The sequence below is a fragment of the Bufo gargarizans genome, chromosome 5, assembly GCF_014858855.1.
Source record: "Bufo gargarizans isolate SCDJY-AF-19 chromosome 5, ASM1485885v1, whole genome shotgun sequence".
NCBI lineage: Eukaryota > Metazoa > Chordata > Amphibia > Anura > Bufonidae > Bufo > Bufo gargarizans.
Genome location: NC_058084.1, coordinates 377,851,939 through 377,869,226, shown reverse-complemented (window position 1 = coordinate 377,869,226; position 17,288 = coordinate 377,851,939).

Sequence of the window (17,288 nt, the reverse complement as noted above, 5' to 3'; positions counted from 1 at the left end):
ACCCTCTGGTATGGGGCTATGAACCCTAAAGTGTTTTCTGGGTCATTTGCTGCCAGCCCAGCAGAGGGGAGGAGGACCCCTCCCAAAGGCTGGGAGGGGAGGGATTGGCTACAGGTTAAAAGGCTTGTGCCAGCAAGCGGGCATGTCTTTTTCTGAAAGGGGGTCACATCGTGCAAATGTGTTTTGGAGAGACCTGGAAACCAGCTGACATCACTGCCCTCCATATGAATACAGCAAAGAAACATTCATTTACCCGGTAAATGACTTGTGCTCTGTGTAATCCTGTTTGTACCATACTACCTATATTTGTAACCTTAGACCACTGTATATATTCTTAGTGTATAATGTGTTATCTAGTGCACCCTTCAGCCTCATGCACACGACCGTAGTTCTGGTCCGCATCCGAGCTGCAGTTTTTGCGGCTCGGATGCAGACCAATTCACTTCAATGGGGCTGCAAAAGATGCGGACAGCACTTCGTGTGCTGTCTGCATCCGTTGCTCCGTTCCGTAGCCCAGCAAAAAAAATATAACATGTCCTATTCTTGTCCGTTTTGCGGACAAGAATAGGCATTTCTACAATGGGCGTGTGGTTATACCCTCTAAGTGCCCTTACACAGTAGTTATATCCTGTTAGTTCCCTTACACCAGGCATCCTCAAACTGCGGCCCTCCAGCTGTTGCAAAACTACAACTCCCAGCATGCCCGAACAGCGTACAGGTATCAGCCTACAGGAGGGCATTGTGGGAGTTGTAGTTTTACAACAGCTAGAGGGCCGCAGTTTGAGGATGCCTGCCTTACACAGTAGTTATACCCTGTGAGTGCCCCTACACAGTAGTTATATACTGTTGGTGCCCCTACACAGTAGTTATACCCTGTTAGTGCCCCTACACAGTAGTTATACCCTGTTAGTGCCCCTACACAGTAGTTATGAGATAAAAGAAAAAATCTTGGATAACCCCTTTAAGTCTCATTCACTTTTCTGATACTGTATTATGTTGTGGTTTTTTCTACATGAAAATCTGTGTGGAAAAAAACACATGTAATCCGCAACATGTGCAGATAGCCTTTCTCAGCTCAACAAGGGTTAATATCATGTACACGTTATTAACCCTGGTTGGAGTAGGCTGGAGCAGAGACAGAGCAGCCAGCGATAGTACCGTAACTCTCCTTCACTCTCTGTCAGGGACTGTCACTTGTGTTATTGCTTATCTTCCTCCTCCCCTGTGTTTTCTGGGCCAGGCCAGCGGAGGCAGAGTGCACCCCCTCCCTTCATCACTCTGCTCCACCCTGATCTCCTGCTGTGCTGATAGTCTGGTGCATGGATGGACATGTATCGTACTGTTATGTCTGACATAGGCCCTCATTCTCCCAGCCCCGTCTGTACTGATTTCTGCTCTGTTGTGTCACATCATTGTCACATGACAGGGTAGAAGGGGGCCTAGTAAAAATGCACCATTCGACCTGTGGTTAAAGGGGCCCTGTTTGAACTGAGCTTCCACTAGTGTGGGATGCATGAAAATGCAGTTGTTTTCACCTTGATAGAGAGAAGTCAGTCCTGGGACCACCCTCCCCTAGGGTCCTATAGCAAACCTGTGGTCTTCCTTTATTGAAGGTACACCACTGATCCCCAGTATCCTAACAGCCTAATGGTTCTGCTGTGGATCTACCAACTGTAAATTGCCTTACATGGATATAGTCCTAGGACTATTATTATTAAAACAATTTAGGACCTGCTGACTCCTCACCAACACAACACAGCAGGCTGCAGCAGGGACTAAGCAGACGCAACGGTGGAAGCCCCACAGCATTGTCCCTCTTTCTTCATGTCTATGGGCTGATTTGACTGGTGGACGACTGCCTGGACATAGAAGTGAATATCACTGCTACAGCTGCATAGATTTGTGAGCGGTGCCCCTAAGGGACTTGGTTACAATTCTGACTGGTGTGACCATTATTTCTACACCACTGGTCAGAGATTGGTACAGGTAGTACAGGTTGATAGTAGTACAGTGTGCTGTATAAATACAGGTAAAGAACAATACAGTAAACATGTATCAGGTAGCAGTACAGTATGTGTTGTAGAGGTAGAGAGCAGAACAGTAAGTGTAGCACATCGAGAGCAGTACAGTACATGTAGTACAGGTACAGTACAGTACATATAGTTCAGGTACAGCACAGTACAGTACACGTAGTACAGGTACAGCACAGTACAGTACATATAGTTCAGGTACAGTACAGTACATATAGTTCAGGTACAGTACAGTACACGTAGTACAGGTACAGCACAGTACAGTACATATAGTACAGGTATAGCACAGTACACGTAGTACAGGTACAGCACGGTACAGTACATATAGTACAGGTATAGCACAGTACAGTACATATAGTACAGGTACAGTACAGTACATATAGTTCAGGTACAGCACAGTACAGTACATATAGTACAGGTACAGCACAGTTCAGTACAGGTAGTACAGATACAGTACATATAGAAGAGATACAGCATGGCACGGTACATGTAGTACAGGTACAGCACAGTTCAGTACAGGTAGTACAGATACAGTACATATAGTAGAGATACAGCATGGCACGGTACATGCAGTACAGGTACAGCACAGTTCAGTACAGGTAGTACAGATACAGTACGGGTAGTACAGATACAATACAGTACAGATACAGTACAGGTAGTAGAGATACAATACAGTACAGTACAGGTAGTACAGATACAGTACATGTAGTACAGGTACAGCACAGTTCAGTACAGATACAATACAGTACAGTACAGGTAGTACAGATACAATACAGTATAGGTACAGCACAGTACAGGTAGTGCAGATACAGTACATGTAGTACAGGTACAGCACAGTTCAGTACAGGTAGTACAGATACAGTACAGGTAGTACAGATACAATACAGTACAGATACAGTACAGGTAGTACAGATACAATACAGTACATGTAGTACAGGTACAGCACAGTTCAGTACAGGTAGTACAGATACAGTACAGGTAGTACAGATACAGTACAGGTAGTACAGATACAATACAGTACAGATACAGTACAGGTAGTACAGATACAATAGAGTACATGTAGTACAGGTACAGCACAGTTCAGTACAGATACAATACAGTACAGTACAGGTAGTACAGATACAGTACATGTAGTACAGGTACAGTACAGGTAGTACAGATACAATACAGTACAGGTAGTACAGATACAGTATATGTAGTACAGGTACAGCACAGTTTAGTACAGGTAGTGCAGATACAGTACATGTAGTACAGGTACAGCACAGTACAGGTAGTGCAGATACAGTACATGTAGTATAAGTACAGCACAGTTTAGTACAGGTAGTGCAGATACAGTACATGTAGTACAGGTACAGCACAGTACAGGTAGTACATGTAGTAGGCAGTGCAGTACATGTACAGTTCTTCCAGACAGGTGCAGCAGCTTGGGATATGAGGGATTGAAAATCTATCAAAGAAAAATCTAGATCAGCGGCAGTCTTCTCAAAATAGCAGACTCCTGGAGAATTTTCACTGTATTTAAGATATATACTCTATGGGGGTCGTTTATTATACTGAAATATGTGTATATTAGGCGTATTTCTGGAACAGATAGCAGCGCAACGGTTAGTTGCCCCACCATCTGCGACTAAAATTGTGGGTGTGGCGTGTGGCGTGGAAGGGTGTAGAAAAAGGTCTAAATGTTAGACAGTTAGGAAGCGGTCTTACATTTAGAACTGGCGATGGATACGCCAAAGTGATGGAGAAGCCAGCGCCTTTAAAACGCCAGTCTTAATAAATGACCCCCTATGTTCCCTTGTTCCCCATAGATCTTTGATGACTGATACACTACACAGTGTCCTGCTGTTCTTCTTCACTGCCTTCTGTTTTTATACACATTAACCTATAAAAATTGTCCCCGCCACTGGTCGTCTATTCTTCCATTCCACCCAAACAACGTCTTTTAGCAGTCAGAGCAGCAATCCCGGGGCGATATGATGAGCGCAGCTATGAGAGAGTCATACTTGTAACCATGGAAAACCACGGCCTCATCTTCCTGTCTGCTGATGGTAGACGCGGCGTCCCAGCCTATAGAAGTGGGGTGTATGTGTAAAGTAACCCCCGCCGTGAACTGGTGAGGAGGTAAATGTGCTGACCACTGCTCAGTCTCCATCAGCAGTGCACATGTGCTCTGTCCATAAATATATTATTCGGTGTTCCTGCCAGCGCAGACTAATAGGGCTAATGCTTCCTGAGGAGCTGCCCAGAGCTGCATTAGTCACAGATGTTTGATTGATTTAAAACAAAGAGGCTGACCGCCAAACTGCTCTGTAGGGTTTCTCTTCCTGTCACTTCGCCTGCAGGGTTATCTCTGAAATGCAATTAAGGTGCTTAAAAGTACATTTTCAGGAAGATGCTGAATTGATGTGAGCAGCTATATTGGGGATCAGTGGCTCAGAACGGTTACGGCTATCGCAGAGAAAGTCGTGCCCTATGTTATGGGGACAAAGACCGGAGAGTGAAATGTTCAGCTCCTCATGAGCCTCCCTGGAAATATTTCTGACACTGGATATCATTACATTACCGCGCATTAATTTCACCCATTTTATATTTATTAGCAGCTGGGTACACTGTAGTAATGCAGTAAGTAGATGTAATGATTTGTCCATCTCAAGGGTTTAAATGGCCGTTTTTCATAGTGATGGCTTTTCTCAGAGCTTCAGCGTGAGCTGAAATTCCACGCCACGGCTAGGAAACGCAGTGATTTATATCAGGCTAATTGGTTAAAGGGGAGGTCTGGTCAGCTTACAACATCAAAGGGTTTAATCATTTGCCTTCTTTTTATTTTTTTGCTATTTTATAGTCTCTACACGTGGCTGCTTTACAGCATTCGCAATGAATAGATTATGGACATGGCAGAACAGGCTACAGAATGGGGATTATAAAGTTGTTGTTTTTTTTACATAATTTTTTTATTCATAAATTATCAAACCAAGACAGCAGTTTTTTATTTGATTGATTTTGTTTAAATAGTTTATGTCACCTCTCCTGACATGTCTGTTTTAGTAAGCACTTGCATTCCCTACACAATAACACATCTATTCCTATAACTGTATTTTGTGCCGCCCATCTAGTATTTTGGAGAGCACCCGACAGTTATAAGGAGGGTGATGAGGGACTGATGGTTCCCCCTTCCCTTTCCCAGGTGGTAAGAGGGCCCATATCTGGTAGGTGTTCCTGGAGGGACATACGGCAGATGGGGAGATGGGAAGGAATGGGTTAAGGGAAATGGTGGTGTGGCTATGGAGGAGGAAGGGGAGGTGGCAGTTGCAGGGGATAAATACGCCCTCCCCTGCGCCTGCCTCTTCCTCTGTTCGGTGAAGGCAAGCTGGTTTAAAGGTATAACTGGGTGTTACTATTTGGGGGGATGGGGTGTCCCTGCACAGTCTGACACTGTCCAATCAGACTGTGTAGGGGGTCACTCCCCAGCTAGTAACACCCAGATAAAGCTTTCGTCACAAATTTCTAGCAGGAATATTAGAGTCATAAGAATAGATGTTCCTGAATTATCATTTAATGTGAAATTTAATTATTTACAAAACAGACATGTCAGAAGCCATGATAGGTCATCTGTAATCAGTCATCTAACAGGCTGGGGATATTTAAAGTAAATCTGTCACATAAAAATATGTAATAATTTGTATTTAGAAAAGCAGGGCAGAGCTCGGAGGCTGAATTTAGTGGAAGATTAGCATGTATTAATTTAATTCACATAGAAGACAGGAAACATAGGACGGCCGTTAAAGTATAACTGTTATTTTATTTTGTTTCCAGAAATGTCTCTTAGCAGCACTCTCTAAATGAGCGTTACTAAGGCACGTCTGTCTTCCTGATACAGTACAGTGCAGTACTGCCTGGGAAGACGGGCTGGTGGCTGCTGGGAGTCTGCCTTCACTGCTCTCTCACAGACTGGGGACGGTAGATAAATACATGTAGCCTAAAGATACATACCTCCCAACTTTTGAAAAGAAGGAAGAGGGACAATATGTGCGACGCGCACTGCAGCAATTATTTTCTGCACTAGGCCATGCCCCCTCACAGTAGCGATGCTCAGATATGTGCCCCTCACAGTAGCGATGCTCAGATATGTGCCCCTCACAGTAGTTATACGCAGATATGTGCCCCTCACAGTAGTTATGCCCACATATATGCCCCTCACAGTAGTTATACCCATATATGTGCCCCTCACAGTAGTTATACCCAGATATGTGCCCCCTCACAGTAGTTATGCGCACATATGTGCCCCTCACAGTAGCAATGCTCAGATATGTGCCCCTCACAGTACTTATGTCCAGATAGGTGCCCCCTTACAGAAGTTATGCCCAGTTATGTGCCCTCTCACAGTGGTTATGCCCAGTTATGTGCCAACTTACAGTAGTAATGCCTAATTATGTGCCCCTTCACAGTAGTTATGCCCAGTTATGTGCCCCCTCCCAGTAGTTATGCCCAGATATGTGCAACCTCACAGTAATATGCCCAGCTGTGCCCCTCACTGTAATATGCCCAGTAAAGTGTCCCCTTCACAGCCAGTAAAAAAAAACTCCACATACTCACCTCGTTCCCCAGCAGCAGCAACACCAACAGCAGGACACACAGAGCTCCCGGCCCCTGCCCTGCCCACTGCCCAAACCGATGGACGGCTCTTGCTTCAACATTATAGGCAGCTATCCCTGCTTCCTATGGAAGCAGGAACAGCTGCCAGAAAGCAGGACATACCTCCCCCACAGACAGCCACTGACATCCGGGACTGTTCCTCTGGATCCGGGAAGGTTGGGAGGTTGAATATATATTTATTTTCCTTGCTCTTTATCACTGATGAGCATGGCCAGCGCTGTCAGTCAGAGATTGTGCTGTATTCCTGGCATGCAGTGTAATTAACCAGCTGCTGGGAGATGCATGTCAGCGAGCAGTAAGCGCACGCTATTGTCAATGCAGGGAGGCAGGGAGAAGCTGTCCTACAGTATATAGGGACAGTTATATACAGTACTATACGTTATATACTAGGCCCACTATTTTTGGTCCGCATCCGATTCACATTTTTTGTGGATAGGAGGCAGACCCATTCATTTCAATGGTTCTGCAGAAAATGCGGACACCACTCTGTGTACTGTCCGCATCTGAATGTCCGTTGCGTGGCCCCGCAAAAAATACAGAACACGTCCTATTATTGTCCATTTTGCGGACAAGGATAGACATTGTTAAATGGATCCGTAAAAAAATTCAGAAGCAACATGGATGCCACGTGGACAGCATTCGTAGTTATTGCGGATTCATGTTTTGTGAACTGCAAAATATATATGGACAGATTTACTATAAAATTTACCCCAGACGGCATAATGCATAGCTGTAATCTATACCAGCTCACAGCTGGCGTAAATTTGACTTTCTGGCGCACTGAGAGCAGAAACCAACCTAATTTATTAAGAAGCCTGTGGTTTTTTTTATAAATTAGGCGCATCTTCTGCAGCGGTGTATGAAATGCCAGTTTTGATAAGTTCTCCCCTACGTCTCACAATTTTACATTGGGTGCTTCAACCGTCTCTCCCTCTCTCTCTCTCTCTCTCTCTCTCGCTCTCTCTCTCTCTTTCCCTCTATGTCTCTCATTGATTCTATCAAACTGAATCAGTAAAATCAGTTTCAGAATTTCGACTCAAATCACTCTTCTCTACTCAAATGCTTATATTTCTGAAGCTGATATTTAGATGCTAATAGTTTGGTGATAATTGAACTCCACCCTTGGAAGAAAAATGTAGAAAATTACAATGGAAATGCTCAAAAGGCCAATAAATATCAGAGGTTTTTATAGTTTCATGTGCAAGTGTTGAGCTGTATGTTGGTTCCTCAGTTGTGATCTCCATATAAGATACCATGTAAGTAAAGATACACTGCTCCTCCCATCCAGCTGTAGTACACGAGACCCCAGACATTGACATTCGGCCTCAACCACAAAGGGGAGAAAATTCCTCAACTTGCTGCAGGACCACTTTATGGGCCAGTTTGTAGAAGCTCCCACTAGGGGCAATGCTCTGTTGGATCTGGTAATTTCTAATGATGCAGAGCTTGTTGGAAATGTTACTGTTCGAGAAACACTAGGTAATAGTGACCACAATGTAATTATATTCCCCCTACACTATAAGGAGCAAACTCTGTCAGGCAGAGCAAAAACACTGAATTTTAAAAAGGCTGATTTCCCTGGGTTGAGGGCAGCATGTCAGGGCATAGATTGGGAGCAGCTACTGTCACATAATAATATTGAGGATAAATGGGAGAGCTTTAAATGTACATTGAGTAATTACACAAAAAAATGTATCCCCCCCCCCCATGGGTTACAGCTACTGTAAAAATACAAAACTAAGCAGGTAGCAAAAAAGAGCAGAACAAATCCCAAAATACTTTAAATATATAAATGTTAAAAAAACCTAGGTCTCAGCAGGTAGGTCTACTAAATAATGGTAAAGGGGGAGTAGTATCTGAAGATAAGGAAAAGGCAGAGTTACTAAATGGTTTTTTTAAGCTCTGTTTATACAAAAGAGAAAGGAGCTGATATCTGTGGTGCTGGGGATGTTAGTACATCCAGTAATATACTCACTTGGCTAGCTGTAGATACGGTCCAAGAGAGGGTTAATAGGGTAAATGTGAACAAGGCTCCGGGTCCAGATGGATTACACCCAAAAGTGCTTAAAGAGCTCAGTTCAGTCATTGCTGTGCCCCTGTTTATAATTTTTTATGATTCTCTAGGTACTGGTACAGTGCCAAGTGATTGGCGCAAGGCAAATGTGGTGCCCATATTCAAAAAAGGATCAAGGTCCTTCACAGGTAATTATAGACCAGTTAGTTTGAAATTGTATTGAAAACTGGCTGAAGGACCGTGTCCAGAGAGTTGTGGTCAATGATTCCTTTTTAGAATGGTCCCAGGTTACTTATAGCAAAATAAGAAAAGGTCCTTATTCACAGGCCGTCAAAAAGCCGACCATGTGAATAACCCCATAGATTGCCATTTTTCTTAAGACAGTTATGCGATGGCCGGTAAAAAAATGGCTGTTTTTAACTGCTATGTGAATGTCCTTACATTTACAAATGCTATTCATACTTAGAGTTCACTTGTATGGGTATGACTTTATACATACTGTGATTGTGACTTGTGTTTTTTTACAATACACAATAGTTGTTCAGCCATGTTATGGCAAAAGATACATCGGGTACTCCCTGAATCCTTATTTTACCATAATACTAGAAAAAAACATCTCTCCTCTCAGTCATTATGTAAATTTTAACAAAACAATGTCTTTAGGTTTTTATCATTATTAATGCAATTGCACAAGCTACAACATAACAGGAAGTGAATTTCCCTTTAATCCCATGCACTCATTATCTCTCTACCTGCTCCAGCTCTGGGTTTTCTTCTAGCGTTGGCTAATTAACTGTAATCCTTACATTATGCATTCAAGACTTTTTTTTTCTTTTTTTTTTTTTTTTGCTGCTTCTCTCCCCTCCACCACTCAGGAGGTTGGAGATCTTACCTTTTAAAAGCAAGAATAAAAGATTATGGTTTGCAAAATGTATAGAGTTGATAAATATTTCACGACTCTTATCCTCCTTTTCCAACTCCAATGGTTTTGGCTGAAGGCTTCTTTTTATTTCGTATTCCACCTGTAAACGTCTTTATCTAACAGTAAAATATAAAGCTCTGAAATATTTGTAGAATTTTTTTTTTACAAATGTGTATGTAAAATTCAGCTCAGTGCTGCTGTACATAAGAAAAAGTGTAACTGACATTCGTGTTGTAGATCGTATGCAAAATGTGAGTTTAAATATATCTTATTAAGCCTAACGTAAATATGTTCGTGCCATTTTATAATGATTAATGGATAGAAAGATAGACGGATGAATAGATAGATTATGAGGGTCTATGAACGAACATTCTAGGAGAGGGTCCCCTCCTCTATAATCCAAGGCAGAGAACTGCAAACAGAGGTTCTCTCACTATGTAAGACCTGGCCAGTCCATATATTATATAATCGCTGATTCATTTAAATGGCCAAAATAGATTCCTCCTGTGTCCTCAGGATAGGTCAATAATTTGAGATCATCAGAGGTCCGACTCCCCAGCCGTTCAGCTGTTTGAAGGAACCACGGTGCTTCGGTGAGTGCCGCAGCTTCCAAGCACAGCGCCGTACATGGTATAGTGGCTGTGCTTGGTATTGCAGGCCAGGCCCATTACCTTGAAGTGGGGCTAAACTGCACCTAGGTCATGTGACCAATGAATATGATGTTGCTGCCCTAGAAAGAAGCCACAGAGTATGCCACAACCTCTTCAAACAGCTCAGTGGTTGGAGTTCCAGGCATTGGACTCCCAAGTATCAGATATTATGGATAGATCATCAATATTATACTTTGGAAAACCCCTTTAAATAAAACAGCAGTTGTCTTGATAAGACAACTACTTTAATTTCTGTGAAGAATGAGGGGGTAATAGTGACCAGACATTTTATCAGTTCAACTTCCCTGAAGTGTCTTAGATCATCTACTATGTATAGGAGGTCTAAAGATCTTACAGTGGTCCCTCAAGTTACAATATTAATTGGTTCCAGGATGATCAATGTGTGTTGAAATCATTGTAACTTGAGAAATCGGTTTCAAAGCCCCAAAATGTCATCCAAGATAAGAGAAAATTAGATTTAAGAAAAATAAGCAGATAACTAAGACAGATAAAACATGTCCTTACATATAACAGTCAGAAATAGCTGATAACCAGCAACTAATCCAGCTATTTTACCAGAGAAGTGGTCTTAAATGGTTGAGTCTGAAACATTGTATGTTGAGTCTAGTTTCAATTTATGATGGGTCAGAAAAGACCATTGTATGCTGCAAATATTTTATCCTGAGGGATCACTGTATTAGTCTACTATTGGCCGAACCTGCCGACAGTGTAATGTGTATGGGGTGCTCTCACCAACAGATTATGTCAATTATGTGAATTTTAACACTCAATCCTCCTATTTTTTATGGGATTATAAGTTACTCCTCTTTCCCCATTGAAAATAGATACGTACTTGTCCAAGCCGACCATGTATGTATATGGGGGAGTCAGAAGAGATCTCGGTCAGCCGGACAGGTGTTTAGCCAACAGCTATTGCAGGTGTTTAGGCAAAGTGACCAAATCTTATTTCTACCAGCTGTAGATATACCATCCTCTGCTCCAGTCTCAATATAATCACGTAGCTCTCATTACACCTAGGTCTTTCAAGCCTCTAATAGTCTGCAGTTTGTTTTTTCACAAAGGTTTTGTGTAAATTGTTTAAAAAAAATTGTCACGCTCATGATAAAAAAGAATATATTATGCATTATGTTTTCATATTCTTGGGATATCCTGCTGTTTACCACTACGGAAAGTGATAGTGTAGCCTATGATAGATTGTGAGCCACAAAATGTGATGAAAGACCTCAAAATTGATATAATGCCACAAAATTGATGTTATGTTAAGAAAATATATGGTCCATGGTAAAAATCTATTTGCTGTCATAAAAGAACATAATGTTGATGCTCTAGCATAAAATCTAAATGACAGATGAGATCAGTGCTTCAGATTCCTCTTTAGGTCTTCCTATTAGGCCGAATGCACACGGCCGTGGAACACGGCCGCGAGCGGTCCGTGGTATCCCGGCCTAGCATCCTGCTGACAGCTGGAGCGAACGGCGTCATTGGTTGCTATGACGCCGTGCGCTTCATGCAGCCGCTGCACTACAGTAAAATTACTGTAGTGCAGCGGCGGCATGAAGTGCACGGCGTCATAGAAACCATTGACGCCTGTGCGCTCCTGCTCTCAGAAGGATGTCTGGCTGGGACACCACGGACCGCTCACAGCCGTGTGCATTCGACCTTAATTGTAAATTTCTTCAGGTCATTTATTGCTAGCCATTTATTAGAACCCTAACCCATCACTGCTCCATTCAAAGTCTATAAGACTGATGAAGATAGAAAAGCTCTGTGCTTGGTTATCTCCTTCAGTCCCACAGAGATTCAATGTTGGGAACATGCATTTGTGACAGCCACTCCATTAAATTGGGGGACATGGGATGTCCATTGCTATGATTGGTGAGGGTGTGACCTAGAGATGAGCAAATCGATTCTATAGATTCAGAATTTTTCCCGGCTTTCTCAAAAAATTTGGATTCTAATGAACTTGAATTTCTTGTGATTTTTTTTCCGGAGAACCACAAATAGATAGAGAAAGAGAAAGCAATTTTCTCTTGAGACACCCAGTACTCTTGTCTTTTTGGAAGAAGGAATGAATTGCACATCTCATTCAGAGAGGCACAACACTGGGACACCCGGTACTCTTGCCATTTTGGAAGGAGAACTGGATTTCATGTCCCGTTCAGAGAAGCATAATACTGGGACACCCAGTACTCTTGCCCTTTTTGAAGGAGAACTGGATTGCATGCCCCGTTCAGAGAAGCATAATACTGGGACACCCGATACTCTTGCCCTTTTGAAAGGAGAACTGTATCACACGTTCCATTCAGAGAACCATAATATTTGGACACCCAGTACCCTTGTCCTTTTGGAAGGAGAACTGGATTGAATGTCTCATTTCTAGTGGAGTATTACACGGGAGTCTCTCTCTCTCTCATCTTCTAGGACTCATACAGTATATAATATATAATACTATTATATACCAATATCCAGAGCAACTGGAGCATATTTTACTTACTTTTACTTGTAGGTAGAATCGATTTGGGTCGGAATTGAATTTTTTTTTAAATTCACTGAATCAGACAATATGAATATCAAAAAATTCTCTAGTGTGAACCCCACCAATCAGACACTTTCCTGTGGATAGGTGGTAAGTTAGAATTTTTTCAAACCTTAAACAAATCACGGGCTATCATGTTGCTGGAAATGCCAGCAATGAATAGTTATTTGTGGGGGACCCCAGCAGCAAGTGTTCAGTTCCCTTGTAGTATTGCTGCAATAGTAATAAATAAACACATTGCCCATTGTCCAAAGCATCACCTTTGTAATGCATGGACACTTTCTGCAATTCTAAGACACTCTTGTAGATATTCTCCATTTTGAATGACAGACAAAAAGGCCAATAAACAGAAAAACAAGAGTCAGTACAGCCCAAACTGCTGAAAAAAAATACATTATTTATTGATACATATAAATAATAAAATCATTAAACATCAATCTCACCAAATAAATAAATAGGTGGCAGCCCCAAGAAATCATTTAGTACATATATTATAAATCGTGGGTGAATAAAGTGACGAATGTCCAGATGTATATTAATAATAATAATCTTTGTTTATATAGCGCCAACCTATTCCACAGCGCTTTTACAATCAGGGGGTTCAAGTACAAACAGAGTCATAAATAACACAGCTGCAAACAGGTCCACAGCTAAAACAAGAGGAATGAGGGCTTGCAATTGCTTGGGGTAGGGCATTCCAGAGAACTAATGCAGCACAGGAGAAGTCTTGGATCCCGGAGTGAGAGGTTCAGATTACGGTGGATGTCAGTCATAAGTCATTAGCTGAACGGAGAGCAGGGGTAGGATGGTAGACAGAAATAAGGGAAGAGATGTAGGGGGGGTGCAGCACTGTGGAGAGCTGTGTGGGTAAGAATGAGCTGTTTAAATTGGATCCTTTTCTGTATGGGCAACCAGTGCAATGACTGGCACAGGGCAGAGGCATCGGAGTAGTGGTTAGACGAGCCTGGCTGCTGCATTCAGGATGGATTAGAGAGGGGAAAGTCTGGTGAGGGGGGGGGGCATTATGAATAAGTTACAATAATCGAGGTGGGAATGGATCAAGAATAATTACTAAGTGGTGTATTAATATATGCTTACCATCTGTGAAATAGAAACCAAACTAGAGGACACTGTATGGTAACAGATAAATGGAAACACTGAATAAAACCACTAAGAAAATCTGACATGAAAGCTATAAAAGATATATCACATACCCATAATACATGTACATCTCAAGACAGTCACTACCCCAACGTGTGTTTCAGCAGCATCTTCATTTGAAGGCAGCGTAATCCCTGTCAATCATAAGTATTTAAAAGGGTGGCCACCAGTCACATAATGGATTGAATAAATTAAATGATTGCCTACCTGCTTTTGTGGTGGCATCATGCAAAGCGCCCTGGCACCCAACGTCCTGACGAGGCTCCCATGTCCAACTGGAAATACGTCACTGACACATGGTAGCTAATCACATGACCTCCCTTAATTCCTAGTTATCAAGGATAGAGGACCGCGTCCGGCATATGAGAGCCCGTGCCCACATGCCACTGCTGGATAGGCAAAACAGCATATACAATATAAATAGTCCCGTGTTATTCAATGCATAGAGACATGATTACAAGAATATATCAGGTTAATTCGTACAATAATCGCATAAACATAATTATAATAACGGGAGGGATACAATTCCATACCAATAAAGTACAGATGCAACTAATAAAGATAAAAATACATATGAAGATACACATATTAATGATAATCCAAAAATATACATATAATATAAAAATGTGTCCCCTAAGTATATTTGTGTTACTATAAATATGCAGTGAAGAAATAAAAGATGGATGCATCAATAAAAATACAAAAGAAAAATAAAAATGTATAAAGTTGAAATTACATTACACTTAGTTCATATATGTGATGTGAATGTGAAAAAATGTACAGTATATGCAAATATGCAAATACTACATATATGTATAAATTCTGGCTGATAGATAGTAGTCTTGAAAGTGGGATGTCTCATGTATATTACATTATTTAGACTGTGACTTTATGTACCAGACAACTTGTTGTTGTTTTTTTTGGGGGGGGGGGAGAAGTTTATTTTTGGAAATGTGAGTTTTTTTTTATACTTTAAGAAGAAGCACTTTTTTTTTATAACTGTTGTCCTCAGTTGTAAGCCTAATAACACCCCAACAATTTTTCTAGCACTTCAGTTCCTACGGTGTTAAGAATTATAATAGAAATTATATAAAAGAGGAAAAGATATTCGCAATACCCAATCTGAGTCACGCAAATCTCTAAATTCACAAATTCAAAAGGCGTGAGCCCTAAAAAAAACACACTTTATTGATAATCCTTAAAATAACGTACTTCAAAAAAACTAAATAAATAACCAAAATATGTCAGAATTGTATATCGTCGCGTGTAATAGGAATAGGTCTATTGGATAAGTGGGTAATGGGATCCACTATCCCTGACTCACCCTATGTATCCCTCAGCCCAGAGATACCCCCAGATGGTAGGGGCTCCCTGTCCTCGTGCCTATCCTAGACACACCCTATCGATACCCTATATGATGTCACAAATAAAGAACTAATGTCAGTTAGACATTCCCATACCCCAACGCGTTTCCCCCAAAACACTGGGTTCATCAGGGGGGTTATAAAGGGAAAAACAACAAAGAATAAGACATTGGATATAAAAATGTAGGGTAATTAAGATGGAGCTAGATAAATTGTATACTTGCCCCTTTGATTCAGTAAGATATGTCCATGTGTATTGATAATACAACACCTACAGTAAGGGGAAAGAAAGTTCATTAGATACTTATAATCTCTTTCAAATTAAGTTAAGTCTCGGCCAAACAGCAGGTAAGTACTTACATGGATGAACAAGGGGCTAGTAGGCTTGGCACTAGACTGGCACAGATAATCAAAATGTAAACCCATTTCTACTGCTGCTGGTTTGTACCACTACCTCTCTCTTCTCAGTACCACGTTGCTTAGCATTTCATTTCTTTTAATAATGGCAGTGTGACCATTGGGCTGGTTCTCTTATCTTTTGTGTGACCCTCAGACTGGTTCTCTTATCTTTTGTGTGACCCTTCAGTTGGTTCTTCCTATGAGAAAGAAAAATAGGTCCAGTATGACCTGGAGTCTTCTCCACTGATGCTGCCTCTAAGGTCAGTCCGCCCTTGTTACCCACTTTATTAAATTCCTCATCTATACAATGGAACGGTGAATGTACTTTAGCTATAGGTCTATTTTTTTCCTAATAGAACAATATTCTCCGACAAGGTTATTTTGAGAAGGAGTCAGAATGGAGCCAGGAGTCAAGGGAAAAAAAAAAGGAAAAACGTTTTTAATAGTTTTCTGTCTAGACAAATTATTCATTTTAATCTATGAGAACTGAGTCCTGGCGTTGCATTCTCTATTTTTGTCTCTGCTTGGTTCTTTCCCTAGTGAGATGATACATTTTACCCTTTGCAGATGACAATACATGCTGTTTAGGACATCTTATGACATGCTCTCTCTCCAGACATGGAGTGGTATACAAGTCTTATTATAATATTTCTGTCCTGTGACTTAATTCTTCCTCACAGAGGTCTTTATTGTCCTGATCAGTTATATATCTCTCTGACACGGAAGGACAATACTTTTAGGAGTTAGGATGCACAGAGCAGAATATGTAATTTCAGCTGTGGAAACCAGACTTGAGTGCTACGCAGATTAAATTTCTTCCTTCTTGAGCAGAAATGATAATATCGGAATTGACTTGCCTCTGGTCTAGCTACATTATTTGACAAATGGCAAGTACAAGAGGTATATTCAATCTGCAAATAAAAAAAATATTTTTGGATATCCCCCAACTACATAGGCTTTATCTAAATCTTCCATTTCCATGCAGTCTCTTCCTATCTTTCCTATTATTTATCACATTCGGTAACCTGAATTACATGGCAAATAGTGTAAAACCTATCATTAACATCAATTATTAATTAACAACAATTATTTAATTCACGTAACGATCTTGCATTTCGCAATTACACAGAAAAATGGAAGCAGAAAGTTATGTGGGTGTGGGTCCTTTATTGAAAGATAAAGGGGTTTTCTGGGATTTTTATATTGATGGTCTATCCTCAGGATACGTCATCAATATGACATTGGCGGGAGTCTGACTCCTGGCACGCGGGCAATAAGCAGCTTCCTAGACCATGTAATATCACTTTCATTGGTCACGTGGCCTAGACGCAACTCAGTCTCATGTAAGTGAGCTGTAATACTAAGCACAGCCGTTATCAGCGCTGTGCTTGGTAAGGTGGGTGGAGGCCACATCGCTCACCGGAACTCTGGCTTCAGCTGATTGTCAGGGTGTCAGGAGTCAGACCTCCTCCAATCTCATATGAATGACCTATCCTGAGGTTTGGTCGACAATCTGAAAATCCTGGACAACCCCTTTA